The sequence below is a fragment of the Dromaius novaehollandiae genome, chromosome 1 (genome assembly GCF_036370855.1).
Source record: "Dromaius novaehollandiae isolate bDroNov1 chromosome 1, bDroNov1.hap1, whole genome shotgun sequence".
Taxonomy (NCBI): domain Eukaryota; kingdom Metazoa; phylum Chordata; class Aves; order Casuariiformes; family Dromaiidae; genus Dromaius; species Dromaius novaehollandiae.
In genome coordinates, this window is record NC_088098.1 from 148,101,815 (window position 1) to 148,121,894 (window position 20,080).

The window sequence follows — 20,080 nt, forward strand, 5'->3', positions numbered from 1 at the left end:
CAAACGCCTCCAGAGAATGAATCACCCTTTTCTAAGGTGGGTGCGATGAATCACCCCATGAAAATACCCCTTTCCCTCTTTCTCGTACTACAGAAAGAATTTAGATGACTAGCTTAGGCCAGATGCTAGAGCTGGGCAAAATGAATCCCTCCCACAGCTGTCATACTCAGGCAGTGATGGCTTCCCTCCATTCACCGCAGTCTGTTTGACAGACCCAAATGATAGGTACTCTGATCATTCTCTTGAACTGAAACGCTTTTTTCACAATACTTAAGTTATGCCTCAAGTAGGCAAGCAGAATTTGGCCTACAATTCAAATGAAGAAACAGGGCACATCTGTTATAACTTTATAATCAGATTTTTGACAGTAATCAATGGACATACGATTCCTTCCAAATTGAAGGTACACAAACACACCAGTTTCCTTAGACGGCACCTAAACAAGTATCATTCCTGGAGTCAGCAAGCTCAAAGGCTGATGTAATTCAGTCATCATGTCCAGGCAAACCCAATCTTGAATACACCATGGTGCACTTACACGTAGCCTTTGGCTTTGTCCTGACTAATACTGCACATAATGGATGCTGACAATACATGCAGATTTGCACCTCATGTACTTTTGCTGCAAGCACAGGTTTTAACCGTGGCTTCAGCAGAAGTGTCAAAAGCTGCTGTTGACCCCAACAATGACCAACAACTTGTCATCTCCATCATGCAGAAAAGCTTGTTACCAAGCCTCTGGTCTGTTATGTGAACATTTCTTTGCTGCTCTAACTATTAGCGGAAATGCATAGGGCGCCAAAGAAATGATCTTCATCAGATGCCATTTCCGGCCAGCTATCTTCAGTACTGGCTATTGGCCATGGGAAGCAAATACCACTTGCTCAGCTGCATGGCCCCACATCCTGTGTGCTTGAAACTTTCAGACATTTGGTCTCACTCTGGTTGCCTGAAAGATCTCAAGCAAAAATGATTATTATCTCTGGGCCTCAAAATGATCCCTTTACAAGCAGAGTCTAATACCCCACTCTTCTTCACTACTGTTTTGGCAAAGTGTTTGGTCTGTTCCCTTCTTGATAAAAAATCTCCTACCAAACTGCTCGTGGAAACAGAAGTATGTCAGCTGAGATCAAACGTTTCTCCACCCTAACACCTATTTTCTGACTATCATTACAAAACTGTGGGAAACGAGTTTTCCAAATTCATACATCAAGAGGCAGGAGAAAGAAGCTACTCCAACTATCATCAAAACCAAAATCCACTTTGGGACTCTACTTTTCTATGGCCATGTCATTGCGGGCTTAGGGCATTTGGTCTGGTACAGAGGCATGCTGAAGTAGAAAATGGAACAGCAGTGGAATGCTAAATGTTACGGTACATCTCTATGAAGAGAAAACAGAGAAAGAGAGAGTCTCACAGCTTATTTAATGCTCTGAAAAAATGTCTAATGATGCAATCCTGCTACAAGTTCACCATCATCTCCAAGAGGGATTAAAGAAGCAGTTGTGGGGGACTGGCGGAACTGCAGTTAGTTTTACAACTCTCTGGACTTCTTAAGCACATTTGCTTTCACAGTACCAAGCCAGATTAGGACTCCGGCTGCAGTACAGTCTGTTTTGAAACATCAAAAGGGCACCTTCAGGCAATTGGATTCCTCAGATAACATTTTAGGAAAATGTTCCTCGTAATACAGGTTTAGAATGCTTCAGCAATATACAGAGTGACCAAAATGTGAAAATGAATACAGCCTGAAACTATGTATTTTGTATCCACAGTTTGGCCAAGTTTCCAGCATCTCATTTACTGTATCACTGTGGACAAAATCATGGAAAGGATGAAATACCAGACTCTCCTCAGTTATGACTATGTTGCTTTCCATGCAAGGGTCTCACCTTTAACATACCTATTAATTTTTTTCTTTTTAATCTCAAACCATTGAGAACTATGGCAGTGAAACAGATGATTTGCCATGCTGGCACAAGACCCATCTTCCAGCAGGTCCAGCATCCCATCTCCCACAGCTGTTGCAAAGGAAGGTGCAAGGAACTCCATTTGTCCTTCTTCAGGGTCTGAGGTAAAGGTCTAGATCACTCTCTATCACTCACGGCTGCAGAGGCAGCCCAAGAACTGGGCATCAGCTCAAGGACTGTAGCTCTCAGCAACACCCTTCTATGACTGACACTGATTAAGAGCTATTTTCTACAGTCTCATGAGCACTTAGTTCTTCTGTCTCATTTAATGATGTTCTGGATGTCCTGAATCTGAGACAGTTCTCAACAACAGGAAAAGTCAGGAATGCAAGTGTGACACCTTGGGTCACATTCCTTTTTCCAGTCGAACTTGTGGGGTCAGAAACACAGGCCATGTCTACATCAGCAAGTGGGCTATCCCAACAGGACCAGATCTGTAGAATGAACGAGTGGTGCCAAAAAACTGATATCCACTCAATACGCTCTCAGTGAAACAATACATTTTACTTCAGTCTAGCACTAGTTTGCTCCTGTGGACTCAAACATTCATGGGTGGAGAGTGCTGAGCGTGCTACCGGAGTGCACTGTCCCACTCAGTTTCAGCCAAAAGGCATCCTGTTCATGCTCCAAGACATGAACCAAAACGCAGTAACTGCAGATGACTGCAGGATTCACTTCAGAAATACATTCCTAATGTGAACTAAAATGCTAACATAGAGGCAGCCATAAGATTTGTTATGGCTCATTTGTTCTCATTTGTTCTTCCCTGAGCTACAAACAGCCTGGTCACAGCCAGTGACCGCATATAAGTTGTTCCAAAGCCAGCCGCAGATCCAAGGGTTGGCAATGGAGTTCCACCACCTTTCACTCCCTCCAAGACCTACCACATCCCCCTTACCATGCCCCCGAGGAGGATGAAGGAAACCAAGTACTGCCAGCATCCAGTATGGCCCTTCGCTTCCCACTGAAATTGCTTCCCCACCAAGAACATCCTCAACATGTGCTAGTCCTTCAGCTCCACTAAGAGGCTGTATTCCCTCCTCTCAATCTGTTCCTTAAATCTAGGTTCCCCTCACAGGCTGATTCAATGCTCCGATCTTCCACTGACCAGAATCATGACTACCATGAACAAAAAGAAAAAGGTTTGTCCTGAGCAGTCTTTCTTGCCACTCGCTAAAGCCCTCCTAAGGATTATGATCAGGTGGGTGACCTCAGCAAGAACAGGTAAAAGTCTCCCAGGAGAGCAAGAAATAAACTACTGCAAGATACAATGAATGCATTAATGCAGCATGGAAATCCCCAAATACAGCCTGTCAGTGGCATTTAGATAAAATGCCATTTCAGCAGCAGGAAGTGGCTTTCTTCTTCTTTGTCTCCTCTTCCACCCTCTCCCACTTACACACAAACCCCTAAATCATTCTCTTTGTCTTCTTGGTCACTTCCCCCCTATGAAGTTATTAGAGGCTTCAGAAAACACAATCAAATCTAAAAACCTAATTCTACCTCCTTAATATATCTGGATACTTTTAATAGGAAATTGCAATTTAGGCCACTTAATTCTTTGTGACTATAGATAGTCTTAATTTGCACCACTGAAATACAATTAGCATTATTCTCAACTTAATGAGATAATGTTTTAATTTCACTTGTGATCACAACATTTCTATTTCTTCAGTACTCCCTCTGTGAGCACAAAAATATGCACGCCCACATGTGAAAGCGAGCATTCGTAACACATAGGTTTGCATACAGAAACTAAAAGGGAAAAGGCACGGCTGTTTCATTTTGCAGAAGAGCCTTCATCAAGTAGAGCAAAGAACGACAGCACAGAGTCACCAACCTGCTACAGAATGGTTTGAAGTTCAACCCTCCCAGCCTCCTCCACTGCTGTACCGACAAAAACTGAAACAGCCTACAAATGATCTTTTCTCTAGATTAACCTTTACCCTCTTCGCAGGAAACACGCAGGTGACGTTCTGGCAGTTTCCAGTTCATAGGATGACTTCTCTCCAACTTGTGACCTCTCAAACTGCTCACACACTCAGGGGAAAAGTCCACAAGGCTGGGGAATGACGTATTCTCCGTTGAGGAGTTCAAACTGGAAGCACATTTCTGAATTTCATTGTCCTTTGCACACGCTCCTAAAGCCTGCCTCTCCTTAAACCATCTTTCATCAAAACCACGGTGCTCACAACCCTTGCCTTCAGCACTGCTCCCCAAAACAAAAACAAGAGAAATAACATTGTTCTAACCACAACACCCAAACAGCTTAACCCTCTCTCTAGGCTCCTCTTGCTGCAGGGTAGGGGAGGAGGGGGGAGAACAGCAAGAAAAACAAAAAATTCCCAACATGAACAGTTTTTAACAGGAAAAAGGGAGATGCACTAGACACACCTTAAAATCTGCTAAAGATATCGCTATTGTTGCTGACTGCAGATGGAAGGCTCTCTTCCCTGAAGTGATGGAGAACAGTAAAATATTCTTCAATGTACAGGCAACAAGAGAGGGGAATAGCAGAAAACACAGAGCAAATAAAAGCACTGAACCTAGATCTGTAATCAGAAGTTTTGGCCAAACTTTGATTACAGCAAAAAGTCTAGGGATCTACCTGTCTATACTACTTATCTACTTCACAGACTAGCGCAGCACGAATTGAAGCCAGGCTCTGCTGGCCAAACCACCCTGGGAATCCCACCACCCCCGCTGTGTCAACGCTGTCCTCCACGTGTTGGTGTGGCTCTTGCTTTCCGCTCCAACTCTCCTCTGAGGGCACAGACTCCATGTTGGGGTTTATTTTCCTGACATTACATTTTCCCAAATGGAAAGACTGCTCCATTAGCTCACAAGTATCCTGGAAAATCTCCCAAACACTCTTCATTTTTACACGGCATTCCTCTGACTTGCTGTGATTCCTATGCTTACTGTTTAAAATGTCTGTGTAAATTAAAAACGCGTAACAATGTCAGAGGGCAAACCAGATGTGTGAATTCTTTCTCTACTGTGTGTTTTCAACATGGCATAACTGATTGACTCAGGAAACAAAACAACTACTGTCACACATTCAGAAATTTTAAAATAAATGCTACTGTGGGAGTAATATTCCACAAAGGTTATTACCCAGATTTACGCAGCATAACAAAACTGGAGATTTATGCTACTAATACATATATGTTGACACATATATCTCCATAAACATGTTTTGCCCTTCTAATTTGTGTTTTGTGTATTTGTGATACATAAATGATCTTTTTTTCTTATATAGTGCATGCATAGATTATGCCTAATAGTGACAAAGCAGGATGACTTTTCTAATGGAATATATATTTTTTTCTCTTTCCAGATATCTCTTTTCTCTGTGCTGCTTTAATTTATGCTTCCTGGAAAATGGAATGATTTGTTTGTTTGCCCTGTTCTTTCTGTATCAGCGGGACAGATGCTAGTTGTGAGCCAAGACGCTGACTGCAAGGCTCCTTCCCGGATTCCTTTCTGGAGTCATGTAAACAACTCCTTCTTCCCAAGTGGTGGGATGTTGGCAGTTTGGATGAATAAGTATCTGGACACGCTAGAAGACATTTAGTAGCTACTGCTCCTCACGCGCTCCAACAACAGTCTGCGCTTCCTACCACTATTCCCATTTCAATGCTTTGGTAGGGCAGATGTTAGGGTGAAAGCAAATCTCTTTCGGGCCAAATCCAGCCTGTGGGTCAACAGTGAGATCACCCTGTGAGATATAAAGGTTTGGGGTGCAATTGCTATCTCAGTGTCTTTGCCAGTTTCTGAAAATATTTTCTTTGAAAACCTATTTAGACAGCACACAGAGACCCCACTCTGCTGGCACTGTCAAACACTTCAAATGCATCCAAAAAAGCCTGGCCAGGTTTCTAGGATCTGGGTCAAAGACCCCCCAGGGTTGGTTTGCTTTCTTGCCACAGTTATGAGAAGAGACCAGGGAGAAGGCAGCCAGAAAGCCTGCCTCCGTTTCTGCTGAGGGGTGCTAGGCTCCGAGAGGAAACCTGAACAGACCACGTGAGACTAAAAGACATGGAAGGGACAGAGTCGCTCTCCCAGCCATTTGCCTTTCCAGGAGATTGAAGAGGAAGAGGAGCAAGACTGTAGAAAAGAGAAGAAACAACTGAAGGAAAAGAACAACTACTGTACAAAGCAGCACACTACCTGTCTTATGAAATCATGAGTGGAAAAGGGGAAGCCCCCACTGTACTCCTCTGACCCCTCTCTGGTGTGAGCTACAAGCCTCTTGGGCCTCCAGAAAGCAATCAGAAAGTACTGGCATCCCATACTAGCCTGGGAAGTGCACTAGTGCCCAGATGCCTGGAACAAGCAGAAGTACTTTCTGAGCTAGCAAAACCACGAGGTTTTCCACCGGCCGGATAAAGGCACAGATGTGAGCTGAGGAGAGGGCAGCCAAAAGAAGGAGGGCTTATAGGTGTGAGGCAGGATGGAGAGCTGAGCTGCTTCTCAAGAACTGGTAGGACTCGGGGCTAAATGGAGCAAAAGATCCGAGCTCATCATCTGTCATGCATTAGCTAAGCCTCAAGAAAGACGCAGCAAGAAGAAATAAGCCTACTTCTGAGTGGGTCTTGAGCTAGATGCAGCTTCTATATACTCAAAAATGTTCTGATTCAGGATCATGCACACTAAGAAGGAGCAAGAGGAGGATGGGAGACGACCAAAAGGACCATGTTATCCTGTTGGCATGGCCTGATGCAGGAGGCGCACCCCAGATCAGACGATTCAGATGTGCCAGGCCAGTTCCTTCTGTGTCCAGGTTCCCCAGCTCACGTGCACACCCAAACCCGCACATCCACCCTGCGCTTCACAACATGGTTAGAGCCAGCTGTATTCTGGAGGCTAACAAGAAGGGGAAGTGGGCAAGGAGCTGACAGGTCTGAGACACGCTAATTGGCCCGAGTTTTTCTGCAATAGGCCAGGAACTGCTGCAGGCATCTATCTCCCTTTCAGCAAACGAAGCCACAATTTCATTTCCCAACCAAGCCGCAAGATATTAAGAAGCAATTTTTCAGAGCTCTCTGAACGTCGCCATCTGCACGCTCCAGGTCACAAACAAGGACATTACTGATGCTCTTCAGAAAATCAGGTTAGGACTGTAACTTCAGAGCAACAGTCATCTCTGCACTTCAGCTGGGAGAAGAACAGTTCCTTTTCAGGGAATGTGTCAATCAGAATTACCAGCAGTAGACAATAAGACTAGATTTTATATGATTTCAGGTAAGGAAAAAAATGTGCAAGATGTAAGCAGAACCTAGTGAGATAGTTCAGAGAAAGCTAGTATTTTACCAGCTGTAGTTTTACATAACAAATTTGCTGACTAACATATTTGCTGATATATTTTTAACACAGAGTAACTATAACTGGATTTTAAGAGAAATCACATTTCACTAGATTTGCAAAATGCAAAGTCCATTGCAAGTATAAACTGAACTGCTGCTGCCAGGACCCAGCACTGTCATTTCCTAAATGAATTGTTAACTTATTGCTGAGCTACCAAAACACAACTTTGTGGAAAAAAGCACATGTATTCACAGACATGGGAAATTCAAAATGTACTGGAAGAATATCTGGAGTATATGGAAACTCTCCTTGTTTGGTTGCTGAACTAAAAAAGCCTAAACCTGTAACACAAAATTGGAATAAATAATCCTAAAATACATGACTCACAAAAATACAGCAAGAAATAAGTGGCTTGCAGGTCTTTGCAGTGACCTCTTAAGATGAAATCAGACCAAATATCACTGAAATATTTCTATGAATTTGATTACAAGTAAGTCTCCAACTTACTCCATAATCAGCAAATTTCTATTAGAATATTATACTTCAACAGTTGCCCCCCAACCAAAACTTCCATGAGATTTTAAGCTTTGAGTATCAGTCATACTGAAATATTATATTCTGTGTTGAGGTGTGATTGTTTAAAGGACTTCTTATAAAAAATAAATGCTCTGTAGTGGATATTATGATGCTAGCTCTAAAATGAAAAAAATAAGACATGGTCTGAAAAGAGTAACTAAAAGTATTTCTACTACTCTGATTAGTTTAACCTGTAAAATCATCAAACACATGAACCCTTGTAGATGAATAAAACCATTGCAGGTATTTTAGAATTTCATCTCTCCTCGACGAACACACCAAATGTAACAAACATTTCAGTCTAAAGTTCAGAGAAAATTAAGATTCCTATAGGCAATGGCCATGGACTTCACATTTCTGGAGTCCAGGGCTTTTTACCAGAATTTTCAAATAACTGTAGCTTAAATCTACTGGTTTGCTTTCAGCAACAGCTTCTGATTAGACTTTAGAATTGATGTAATGTAGTGGGTTTCAACAGTTTATTTAAAAATAAAGAAAAAAAAAGACCCAACTGCAGCAGGGATGATAGGAACAACCACAAAAAGATACAAATGCTATGCAAGGACAAAGAGCAAATATCAGTGCTGAGTTCACTGCAGCACTCAATGCTCAAAAACATGAGCTTAAATGTCATAGTATTGTCAATTCTCCAAGCATTAATATCCCTTATAAAACTGGTATGTTTTTACAGGCCAAGTCTATCCGAATCTCACTTTTTTGAAACCGAGTTTCTCATGGATGCACTAGACTGATAACATGAGGAAAGCATCTTGAATTATTTTCCTTTTTGTAAAGTTCATGAGTAACTTGCTCTCATGACTGATGCATCCGACTCTCCATTTTTTGATGCTGAAGGCTAGCAGGAGTAGTTTGCTTCTCCTACTCACTCCTGAAGCTTCAGAATTTGCCTTCCTCCCACCGCACCTTCTCAGAAATTCATAAGCAACCTGCCAACCCCAGTAGTCAAACTGCCACCAAAGAAAGGCAGCAGGGACGAAAGGAGAACCTGTTGGTGTGACATCTAGCTACGTTCACATGAGGACGACTACATTATGGCTAAGACCTTTTGCTGTAAAAACTGAGGCAAAAAAGTTCCCTCGAGCTTATGATGTTTCTGCTCACAGTTGCCCACCTTGCTCTTCCAGCCCAGACGGGAACAGGCACCTGCATTTCAGCCACTCTAGGTCATACTCCACCATCTAGTCAAAGACACTTTCAGCAACAGGTTAAACTAAGATATCGAGCTGCAAACTCAGTGTGGGCACATGTTCCTACGTCTGCTCGCTCTGCTAGAAAGGCAGTACCTTCTAGCAAAAAGGCAGGATGAAAAGCTGAATATAAGGACTGCATAGGGGCAAAAGGTTAACCAAGCCTGGAGTCCTCTCTGAGTGGGCAGTCACAGGGACTGAAGAAAACAGTGTAACAAACAATTCTGGTATTTTGTGAGGTGTCTCCTGGTTTGCGCTCCCAGACTCAGCCGCCAAGCAGCCTGGGGACTTTCAGAGCCCCGAGCCATTCACACCCGGACTCCCATGTTTGGTGCTCAGGGGTGGCATGACAGCTAATGCATTACCAGCGTTCATCTGCACTGGCAGCACTGTTACCCTGTAGCCCGGTAATACAGTATTGCCAGTCCTAGTTACCAGCTATAAGCCTTGCACTGAGTTTGCAAAGCCGGAGAACTGAGGCTTTTCAGGCTTGCTTTGTCTGAACTCTCCTTGACCCGCCTGAAACTTTGTTTTAATTGGGTTTAACTGTTACTGCAATTTTCCTAATTGCCCAGATGTCTGTGGCTAATTTGTTTTTACTTTTGTTTATCTTTGCATGGTACCACCAGGAGTTTAAAACTCCAACATAATGATGTAACGCAGAGACATACAGGCCTGGTATGATAGCAGAGGCCTGGAGAAGCGGAGACGCAGGATGCAGCAGAGGAGTACAGGTATGGCATGGTAAGAGATGGGGCACAGGCTGGCACTGGAGACTCTACAACTATAAACAACTGGGCAACGGTCAGTTAAAGAAATGCAGACCTGGAGCTGGACAACACTGGTTTTAGGGGTAACAGAACAAAGAAACAGCATCTAACATGTCAAAGGCACCATGTATAGTAAATTTGGATGTAATGTGGAGCTGCAGACAATGACAAAAGAGCAAAGGTGTAAAGCACGTAAGCAAACATATAAAAGAGAGAAAGAAGAAACCATCAACAGGAACAATTATATTCCTCCCAGACTTCAGATGCCAACAGCTGACTGAAACACCCCCATCTCCAACACCAGAGTGAAACCACCCACCTTCGGACCCAGAAGAGCAGACAAAGGCTGAGCGTAACACCAGGATACTAAGTGTGTGTACAATTTAAACTGCATTATTACTACTATTGAGACTTGTGCCTGAATAGAAGTATTCCTTCTCATGTTAATTGTATGTTATTGCACAATTTAAAAAAAAATGTGGAAAGATTCATTCTTTTAAACAGCCAAAAATTTTCTTTTTAAAGAAAAGGTTAAATTCTGTGAGAACGCTTCTGAGAAGTGAAACAACCCAGAACTACAACAAAATGAAATGGGGCATTATTAAATTCCCACATCAATAGCGGTCAATTTTTTTGATTTGAAAACCCTCTAAAAACTTTCCAGTGGAAGGGAAATCTTCAGCATAAGCTAATTTGAAGCTACTGATAATAGGCTTGCTTTCCTCAGTTGCCTTTTGTGAACTTCTTTGCATAGTTCATGGACAATTAAAACCACTGCCTCAAACACTGTAAGAACCAATCATTGTCATTAAGGTTGTAATTTTTTTTTCATTTTGCATTGTTTCCGTCTGCTCAGGACTTCACAAAATATTTACCTACCATTCTCAGTTTTTCCATGTTTGGTCTCAGTCTAGAAGTAAATTTGTATTCGGAAAGTGTGAGCAAAAGCCTTTCTGGGCATTCTCCAGTTCTGAAAAGGGAAAGTCTAATAATAACTCTTTATCCAATTAAAAAAAAAGTCATGCTTTTTCAACAAAGAAAATAAAAACAAGCTGTAACTGAAACCCAGCAGTGCAAGTAGTTCTTTATGAGGTATTCACTTATAAAAACAAACAAACAAACAAGGAATTTGCTAACAGCATTAAGAGTGAATTAAACAAAAGTCCGAGTCCGGCATTATCTATGGGGAACGAAGCCAGGGACATCTGGTTAAAATGCACGAGACTACCACTTGGCCCCAAACCAGTGGATCTTTTAATAACGAAGCAGTAACAATGTCAAATCCCTATGAAAATTTAGGTTGCTAAAAGATGGTGCAGAAACACTGGTATTAGTGTGCATGTAAAAAGCACTTTGTTAACTCTTCCATTCTGAAAAGCTCTGTGGCAAAGCATCTGCTGTACTGCAAGGTTTTATATGAACTAAGCCCCCTGGTAGTTTAGCTAGTTTAAATGAGTGGTACAATAAACTCAAATCCTACAAATGAATCTGTGTTTTCAGAGGACTAAATCGGGTGAGAAGGTATAAAAGTTTGACTGTACAGTCAAGTAGAAGATGCAGCATTAACATTTTAGAAGATTAACATTGTAGTTTTTCAAATAATGTGACCACCGCACAGACAGACAGTTCTGCTTCCAGTTAAACTGGCATAATAGCAAATGTGTAAAACTGTAGCTACATCTGCCCTTCAAGACTGTAGAAAAATTATACAAATATATAAAATTACACTGTCTGGGAGTGGACAGTGGTGGCGTGTAGCTAGCTAGTGTTAAAACACATTCTGCTTTCCTTCCCAGGGACAACCAAAAGTCACTTCCATAGTAAGTGAGAACAGTGTGCACGGATTTATCTAAACGGATTTTCCCAACCTAATCTGGCATATTACCAAAGCACTCTTCAATCTGCCAAGATTACAAAGCAGACTGCGGGAGTCAGTAGTCTAAAGTCTACTACGATTTCCCTCTCGGTCTGGGAAAGCTGTGACTGTGTGGCCATTTCTGTACCTGTTTTTCAGGCACCTTTAAAACCACAGCCTTCTCAGCTCTCACATTCAGTTTTTCCTTTTCGGTCGCTGATACGGAAACTGATCAAGACAGAAGAGATCTCACTCCTTTTCTGCCATGTAATTTCAAAGCTAAAAGCTATTAAATTACAATACGCCAGTACTGCCTCCCTAGTGGAGGATGCAGCTGGTTGTCGAAAGAACCCTTCCTATCTTATCATGTTCCTGTGTAAGTGTATTTAAAATACAGAACGAAAGATGCCTAGTAATGGATTACAAACAGTTGAGGAAGGGGAAAAAGCACAGTTCTTAAATGCGACCCAGAAAAGCAGCTCCAGATGACTTGAGCTGCACTGGGGAAGTTACAAGCCGCTTTTACATTAAGACTCAAAGAAAAATCACCAGAAAACTTTTGCCTGTGCTCATCTCTTCCCTTCGCTGTATAGCAAGACATCAAAGCTGTCAATTACACGCAAACTGGAGTACCACCAACTCCATCTCTCCATGAAGATGAAAACGTACCAACAAACTCGTGGGGTAAAACAAAATCAGTCACTTGAGACCGCTCACTCCCAGTGCTCTAGGTCGTTGTTCAGCCCGTCGGGATGCACCTGTGGTGCCCAGCAGCACCTTCCCGAAAATCACGCCTCAGGAAGTTTTTCCATCCATTTTTCCGCCTTCTACATCAAATACTGTCTGAAAGTATCTCTTTTCTACCTTTCTTTCTCCAGTGAAAGACTAACTGGCAATTTTATTTGACTTTATAACTATTACTTGACCCATCAAAGCAAATGAGCTAACGCATATACCCCACTGTTTGAGGATAAGCTGTACCAGTGGACACAATACAAAATCATGTACGTTGTCATATTTATGAATCCAAAATAGAAAAGGCTTTTCTTCCTGTTATATCGCATGGATTTCAAAGCTGATTCACAGAGAATTCTCAGGGATGTAAATAAACTATAAAATATTAATGTTTGCAATTCAGTAATGAAATGCTACTTTTCAAGCTATTGCTAAGGGTCATGTCAGAAATGTTTACAAAAGACACTTTTCAGAATTTCTCTTCGATAGCCATTTAAACATACTGTTGAGGAGCTCACCCTGGAACTAGCAACAAACTCAGCTGTTTGAGTGTGCATCAGTTGATCTAGAAGATTTTGCATTACTTCCTTCCTTATTGGTCAAGAGATTAAAAATACACCTAAAACTCTAATTTGTCTTTTTCCTTAGTTCTTACTTCTTTAGCCTATGAACTATGGAAGGAGAATAAACAAAAGCAGCAGTGATATTTTTTTAATGCTAATAATGAAAACATCACAAGTCACTCATACTGGAGCTGACTGCAAATCTGTGCCAAGCTTAAACCATCCTCAGAAGACTGGGACATAAAAACACTTACAGTTCTTCTGCTAAAATGTTCAAAAAGCAGCAAGAAAAAATGGCAATGAGAACCAAACTAAACTATTTATATACATATATATTTAGAAAGGAAGAAATTCCTCTCCCAGTGAGCAACAGTGGATACAATATTAAAAATTGGCTGTTGCTGTAGAATACAATATCGAGGCAAATAAAATGGAATCTGGTTGTTTACCATCTTTCCTGTTAACCTATTACAAACAGGTTCTTATCACTGTATTTAAATCACTAATTAGACATGATTTTTAACTTGGTTTTACCAGATGTTTTTCATCTAAGCTGTTATGTTATTTATGTAAGGAAAGTGGGGTTTTTTCCCTTTTCTAAAGTTTATTCATCATCTTTACAGCAAAATTGAAAAGCTCCCATATTAACTTAAGCTTGTGTATTAAAAGAAAAGCATACAGTGAATCCTGGTTTCTACTTATTTAAGGAATAAAGAGACAGAAAATCTTTCAGGAGTGTTTTTCTCCAGCTAAACTGCCACAGATATTTAAGCTCGCCGTTTCTAGACTGAAGAGAGCACCTTTACTCCACACCTTACAGCACAGTGAAGATCATAAGAAAAAGAAAATCAGCAAAAAGGTGGCTCACGGTGGCTGCTTCCCCTCCCACCGCCACAAAAGGACAAGTGGTGCCTCAGCTCAAACAGGTTTAGCTCCTACAGCCAGGCCTTGCTCATTTAGCGCTGACAGTCTTCACTGCAGACTAACGTAGCTGTCTGCACTAACAGGCATGCTTGTTCAGTGGAGCCTGTGCAACCTCATAGGACAAGATTAAGAAACGTAGGTGAGTTGGCTACATAGCAAGGAAAGCATCTCGAGGCAGAGGTCTCCAGGTTTCTGGAATGAAGCTCCCAAGCACAGTAGGGGAAGCCTATCCAACATGTTTACAGGACAGTATACCATATCTGTATGTTTACACAGCCAGGGCTTCCTCCAAAAAAAAATTTTTCTCCACCTCTACTTTGTATGTTTGAGAGTATTGGGCAACAGCCCGGGACAGCTCCAAAAATCACCTTATCAAAGTCACAGCAGATCTGACTAAAGGAGAGTCACCAAAGCGAATGTGCACAAGCACACTGAAAAGGCCTCCTTTCAGAAACATTAGATCGGCGCTGAAACAATCCACTAAAAATAGCTCAGCATTAACAGCTGACCAGTACTTCTTTATGCCTTTTCTTTGTTTGCCCACGTTAGCATGAAGCAAAGTCAACAATAAAATACAATTTCAGACACAATATTTTTAAACTGCTTTCAAGGAGAACTAAGCTCTCACAAAAGCTTGAGCCATGATACACCTTTTAGACCATCTCATCTTTGTGTTTCAGGCATTTCAGGGGTTAAAGTTCAGCAGGAGTTGCATTAAGATTTTTTTATATGGAAATCCAAGAACAATCTTGAATATAATTATTCCCAAATGGATGTATTTTCTTTTCAAAGCAAAATTAGCATAAGTGCATTTGAAGAAGAAATTAACATTCTCTCCATCTGTCATGCTTGCCTACAAATCTCCAGAATACCTTGGCACATTTTATTTTTAGTTTTTATAGCATATAATCTATCCAAACAGAAAACATACTATTCAAAATACCACGACAGAAAGATCCAAATAGGTTGGAAAAACCTTCTCCTTCGTATTGCACACATTTTCTAACAGAGATGCAGTTCATGTAGGCCCTGTTTAATAATATGAAAATATCTCATCTTTTCATTACTGTTTAAGAACTCGTGTGAGCAAATCATGTGGACAATGCTTACCATGACTAAACAACCCCTTATAAAAAGGTTAAGCAAGATATACTCTTTGGATGGGATTCACATCACTGAACTGTAGTGAAGTTAGGCAAAATAGGCAACTAGTTAGACCTGAACAGAAAGGGTCAGGAACCTTCAGCAGGTAATTCTTTCCAACTTTTATACATAGCTGTCTTAGGAGAGTATGAAACAGGATTAAATTGGTATCTCAGCACCTCATGTTAAACAGCAACCTACGTTAGTTTTTGGGCGGACCAGGAAAGTATTCCAAACCTGACGATGCTTCTGTTTGTCTCCTGGTTTTGCATTTGTTTCCTCCATCCCAACAAAGGAATTGCAGTGGGAAGGAAAGGTTTCCTGTAATTTCCTCTATTTTTCCCTCCTTCTCAAATAGAAGCATGAGACACCTTTTTCCTGAAACCCAAAGGGGGAAGTTCCTCAGACCTGATCATCTCTTTTTTCTCCAGAAACCTCCTCAAGAGATGCTCTTCCAGTCTTTTGGGGCATGCTATAGGTGGCAGCCATGCAGAGCTGAGATGCTCCGAGTGTGGGCTAGCAAGATAACACTTAGGCAGGTTTTCAAATTAAAACCCTGAGATGTTTCCTAACCAGAAAAACATATTTCAGAGTTAAATAACCCCAGAGTACAGGAAAACAAGGCAAAACGCAAACTGGGACAAGGATTTTAAGTATATTTTACTTATAATAGAAACAAAAAATTGACCATGATTCTTTAATAAATAGTAAACCTGAAAAACTACTCACACATTTTCATGTTTGCCTTCTCAGTCCCCTCTGCTGCCGTCCATCCTCTCTGTCATTCAGAGCACTGTGCTTTCAACAGAATGTTCCCCTCCCAAACTACTGACAATTCAGTCCATAAACAGTGTTTTTCTTTACTGTGGCAGTTTTCCAAGTTAGGACTGTGAGGTCATCACGCAATTGTTTTAACCACAGAACAATAACTATTTAGTACCTCTATGTAAAAATTAATTAGCAAGCAGAAAAAAGAAAAGCTGCACTATTCTCTTCAGAGTTTTTTTTTTCCAGGCACTTAAAACCTCAAAAACACAGGCTAAGCACTTATTAATAAACAAATAGCTGGAGACCTAAACATAGTGTTGCCAGAAGCACATATAAAAGGTTTCTTGCTGTGGTGTTTTCCTCCTGTTATATTACAGATACTTCTGCTAAAGAATGACATGATCAATGTTTTAATAGCTGATAAAGCCACTTAAGAGTAACTCAGCATTTGCAACAGAGCAGAAAACGTGTTACTCACCCTTGCTCAAGGAATTAGCTCCCTTTCGAACCTGCTGCTAGGATGAAGTAGCGTCTAAGCAAAGGGCAGTTCTTCAGCGACAGACAGTTACGAGTTTAAGCATTTTTTTCAAACTAAGAAGGTATCTGGGGCAGGGACTGTCACCAACTGTAAGTACTGCACCCATCATTTGCCACTCCAGGCTCGTCAGAGTCCTTCAGTCACAATTTTCACTCCAGAGCACACTTTTTCACTCACTGACTGCGAGTTTGCAGCCCAACAGCCTCCTCCTAAATCTATTTTCATCACAGGGTAAACTTACACACCTTTGCCCAGCCCTACAAATTGATTTGATGCTTGATTTATCACACATGTTTTTCTGTGCAGGGCAGTACAGCAGACAGTATCATGCTGTGCACTGGCGATCAAAAAGCACAAGCTGTCCAACAGCCTACATCTGAGGAGTCCAAGCAATTGCCCCCCTTCATAAATGTTTAAGCTGTTCCTCAAATGTACTTCAACCATTCTCCTACTGGCTACTGCCTGATACCATGGGATTATCAATATGTACTTCTACATTTCTACATTGGTTAAATATTTTATCTATATGCTGGGCACATACACAAACTGCCTCTATTAGTAGCCCTATGCATTCAGTCCAAAGCTTCTCTGAATGATGTATCTGGACAGTTCTGTTTCTTGACCACTGCCTTCCTACCATGCCACACTGTTACACACAGAATTGCGTTAGTCCTCGGATGGACTACACACACCCTGCTGGTTAGTTATTACCTAATGGCCATCAGTCACATCTCCCAGGTTCCCCATTACTCCAGCTGCATAGCTGCAACAACTAGATTTCCTGTTTTGCAGGCCTTCTTGACGTATCCAACACAGCTCCTTTTGCAACACCATCTCTCCATTTCTTTGGTCACTCCCATAGTCTTTCTCTGCATGGTACTTACTGAGCTGAAGTTTCTTGGAGACTGTAGTAAGTTTTGTAAACTCTTGCTGCAGATGAGGTCCCAGCCCAGATAAGTGCAGCTGAGGTGCCCTCCCTCAGCCTGAAATACCTCTCCTGACTCTTCCTTCAACCCCACCTATTGTTTTCATGATGGCGTCACACTGGCCAACCACAAACTTCAACCCCCTTAACCTCGTTTAGGCCTTTCTTCTTTGAAGGTTTCCAATGTCGAACTTGCTGCTCATTGGAAAAATTCTTGCACTTAGTTCCTAAGCACAGATAGTAGCACTGTCCAATTTCGAGCATTTAGCACATATGCCTGAGCCAGGTGCCAAGGCTTTGCTAGCGGTCAACAGAGAAAGGCAGGAGTCAGGTGCCCGAATAAAAGTCTGTCTCTTTCTACTGATCATATGAGAGCTTAGACTGCTAATTTTGACACCAAGGTTAACTCATAAGTGAATTTCTCCCAGCGTATGGCCTGACATTTCGCTGTGTTGAATTCCATCCCCTTCGTACTGCCTGACGTCACACTAATTGTTCCTGTACGGTCATTTTACCTAAACCAGTGTACTGGAGATGCCTTCCTTCCATCAGCAAGTTTCAACAGCCTACTTTCAATACAACATTATAACACCATCAACTCAAAAAAAAAAAAAAAAAAAAAAAAAAAAACCAAATCAAGCCTTCAGAAAACAAAACAAGTCAAATAGCTCCCAGAGAGTAATTCACCTTACATGTCCACCTCCTGCTGTCTCCCCTTCTGCCAGTTCTTTGTTTGACTTTACCGTTCTTATGCTAACCTAATCTTCCACCTTAAGGAGTAATTTCCATGCAGCACCATATTAAATACTTCAGAGGAATCCAGAGAGACCAGAGCTAGCACATTTTTCTTTTTCCAGAAAATCTATTTTCTTAGTAAAAAAAGATATTAGGTCAGTCTGACATGACCCACCTTAGTAAATTAGATTGTGTCTCATCCTCCTTCCACTCACCTCCAATGTCTTTAATTATTCTTTCCTTCAAAAATTTTCCTAAGCTTATCAAGGTCAAATTAACAAACCTGAAGTTTGCCTAGATCATATTTTCTACTTCCTTAGAGATACATACTACATTCAATAGTTCCTATCTACAAAAATCCTTAAAAAGCCTTAGGAAGAGATGTATGTTTTAATTACACATCAAAAAACAGGTACCTTTAAGAAATCCCAATCATATGGCAACTTTAAAAGTCACTCTGACAGCCAGAAAGTATGATTGCTTTTAAAATATATGAGATTCAAAAACTGGATGCCTCTTCTGAGATTAAAAAAAGCTATGTGAAATTATGAGTAAAATACCCAAGATTTCTTGAAAGCTCCTGAGACCCCAAATGAGAAAACATATAGCAAGAAATAGCTAAGGCTTTGTTTAACTTGCTAAGGGAATTCCCAGTGTAAATCTGCGAGATGCTTCTGCAGTCTGTTATACAAGCCTCTTTTAAGAGCTACACAGTACCTTAAACTCCCACCATTCAGAACACTTTCTCATACTCACAAACTGCTAAACATGTTCATGTAGACTTTCTAATTTGTTGGGTCATTCAAGCATACTATATCTGAGTAAGTTATTGTGCTGAAGCATGATTTTCCTAATAAAATTTAAAAGTTTCTTTAAAAGATAAATTATACAGTTCAAGAAAACTGATCAATAGGACATAAGAATTTTTTTCTACTACAAGACTTCTTATTCTTTCAGCACTTTTGAATGTCTATCAACTCACCATATATATTGCTGCAAAAGATTTGCAAAAATACCTTAAATGGACAAGAAATATCCCCTTAGTCTACAATTTGGAGTGCGCTCTTTGATCCAAACTGGCATTTTTATGCCTTGAGCTGAGAGCAATCGTCTTGTTAAAATGTGACATCTGAGTGTGCTGCCTCCTTCAGACAGCTTGGGCCTCATTTTTAAAGGTGACTTAGCTGTGCAGACAACTGCACACAGAAGTACTTATGGATTCATTATTGAGACAGTAAAACTGAGTTATGCATCCTGGTGCTTGAAAAGTAGGTGTGCAGCTGCCTGTATATGTCACACAATGTTCAGAACAGACTGCTGGTTAAGATCCCTTCTGAAAATCAGTTAAAATTTTCAGCTTGGGTTTTGCCTAAATCTACATTCATGAGGCACCTAAAAAATGCTGCTTCAGCAAGGCATCTCAGCACAGGAACAGCACATGAGCATATGCTTTTCAATCCTACTGAAACCAATAGAAAAATTAAGATTTCTCCTGATCTACACTTTAAGATTGCTCTGATTTCCTAGGAGACCCCAGTCACTGACAACTGCTCCTGACTTCACCGAGGCCTGCAGGTGGTCACTGTCAACAATAAACTTTTATTGAGATGTCTGAGTTCAGATTAAAATCATATTTGAAAATTTGAGGTCAGGTATTTAAGGCTTATCTGTCTTGCCCCCAAAAAGTTATAAGAAATCATGCACTAAAACTAAAAATTACTAGAAATCTTTTCTGCTATTTATTCTGCAGAGACTAGTGTGTTGGCAATGCCCTTGATCTGAGGCATACCACTGCTGTGGGTTTTTGTCTTTTATCATGGTGCTTCAAGCTATCATGTTGTGCCTTGCCTTAGAGATCATGCAGAGTGCTGGAAAGTGTCTATATTGCACAGTCCAGGCCTTGCAACGTATGAAGATCAAGACTTGAGGACCCACATGGTCACTTCCACTCTTACCTTCCTGGTATATGGAAAATACGGCTGCAGACAAGCTCCACAATAAAAGCAGGAAATGCTCCATATACAGTTTCCAAAAATAAAAGCTGTTTGTAGGCAGCTGAT

At 41.1% G+C, this 20,080-nt stretch overlaps 1 protein-coding gene across 26 annotated transcripts in view; it reads right to left on the reverse strand.

Moving 5' to 3' along the window:
- The window catches only part of INPP4A (inositol polyphosphate-4-phosphatase type I A), a 132,472-nt gene that overhangs the window by 56,687 nt on the left and 55,705 nt on the right, over window positions 1–20,080 (reverse strand). The window lies entirely within an intron of this gene.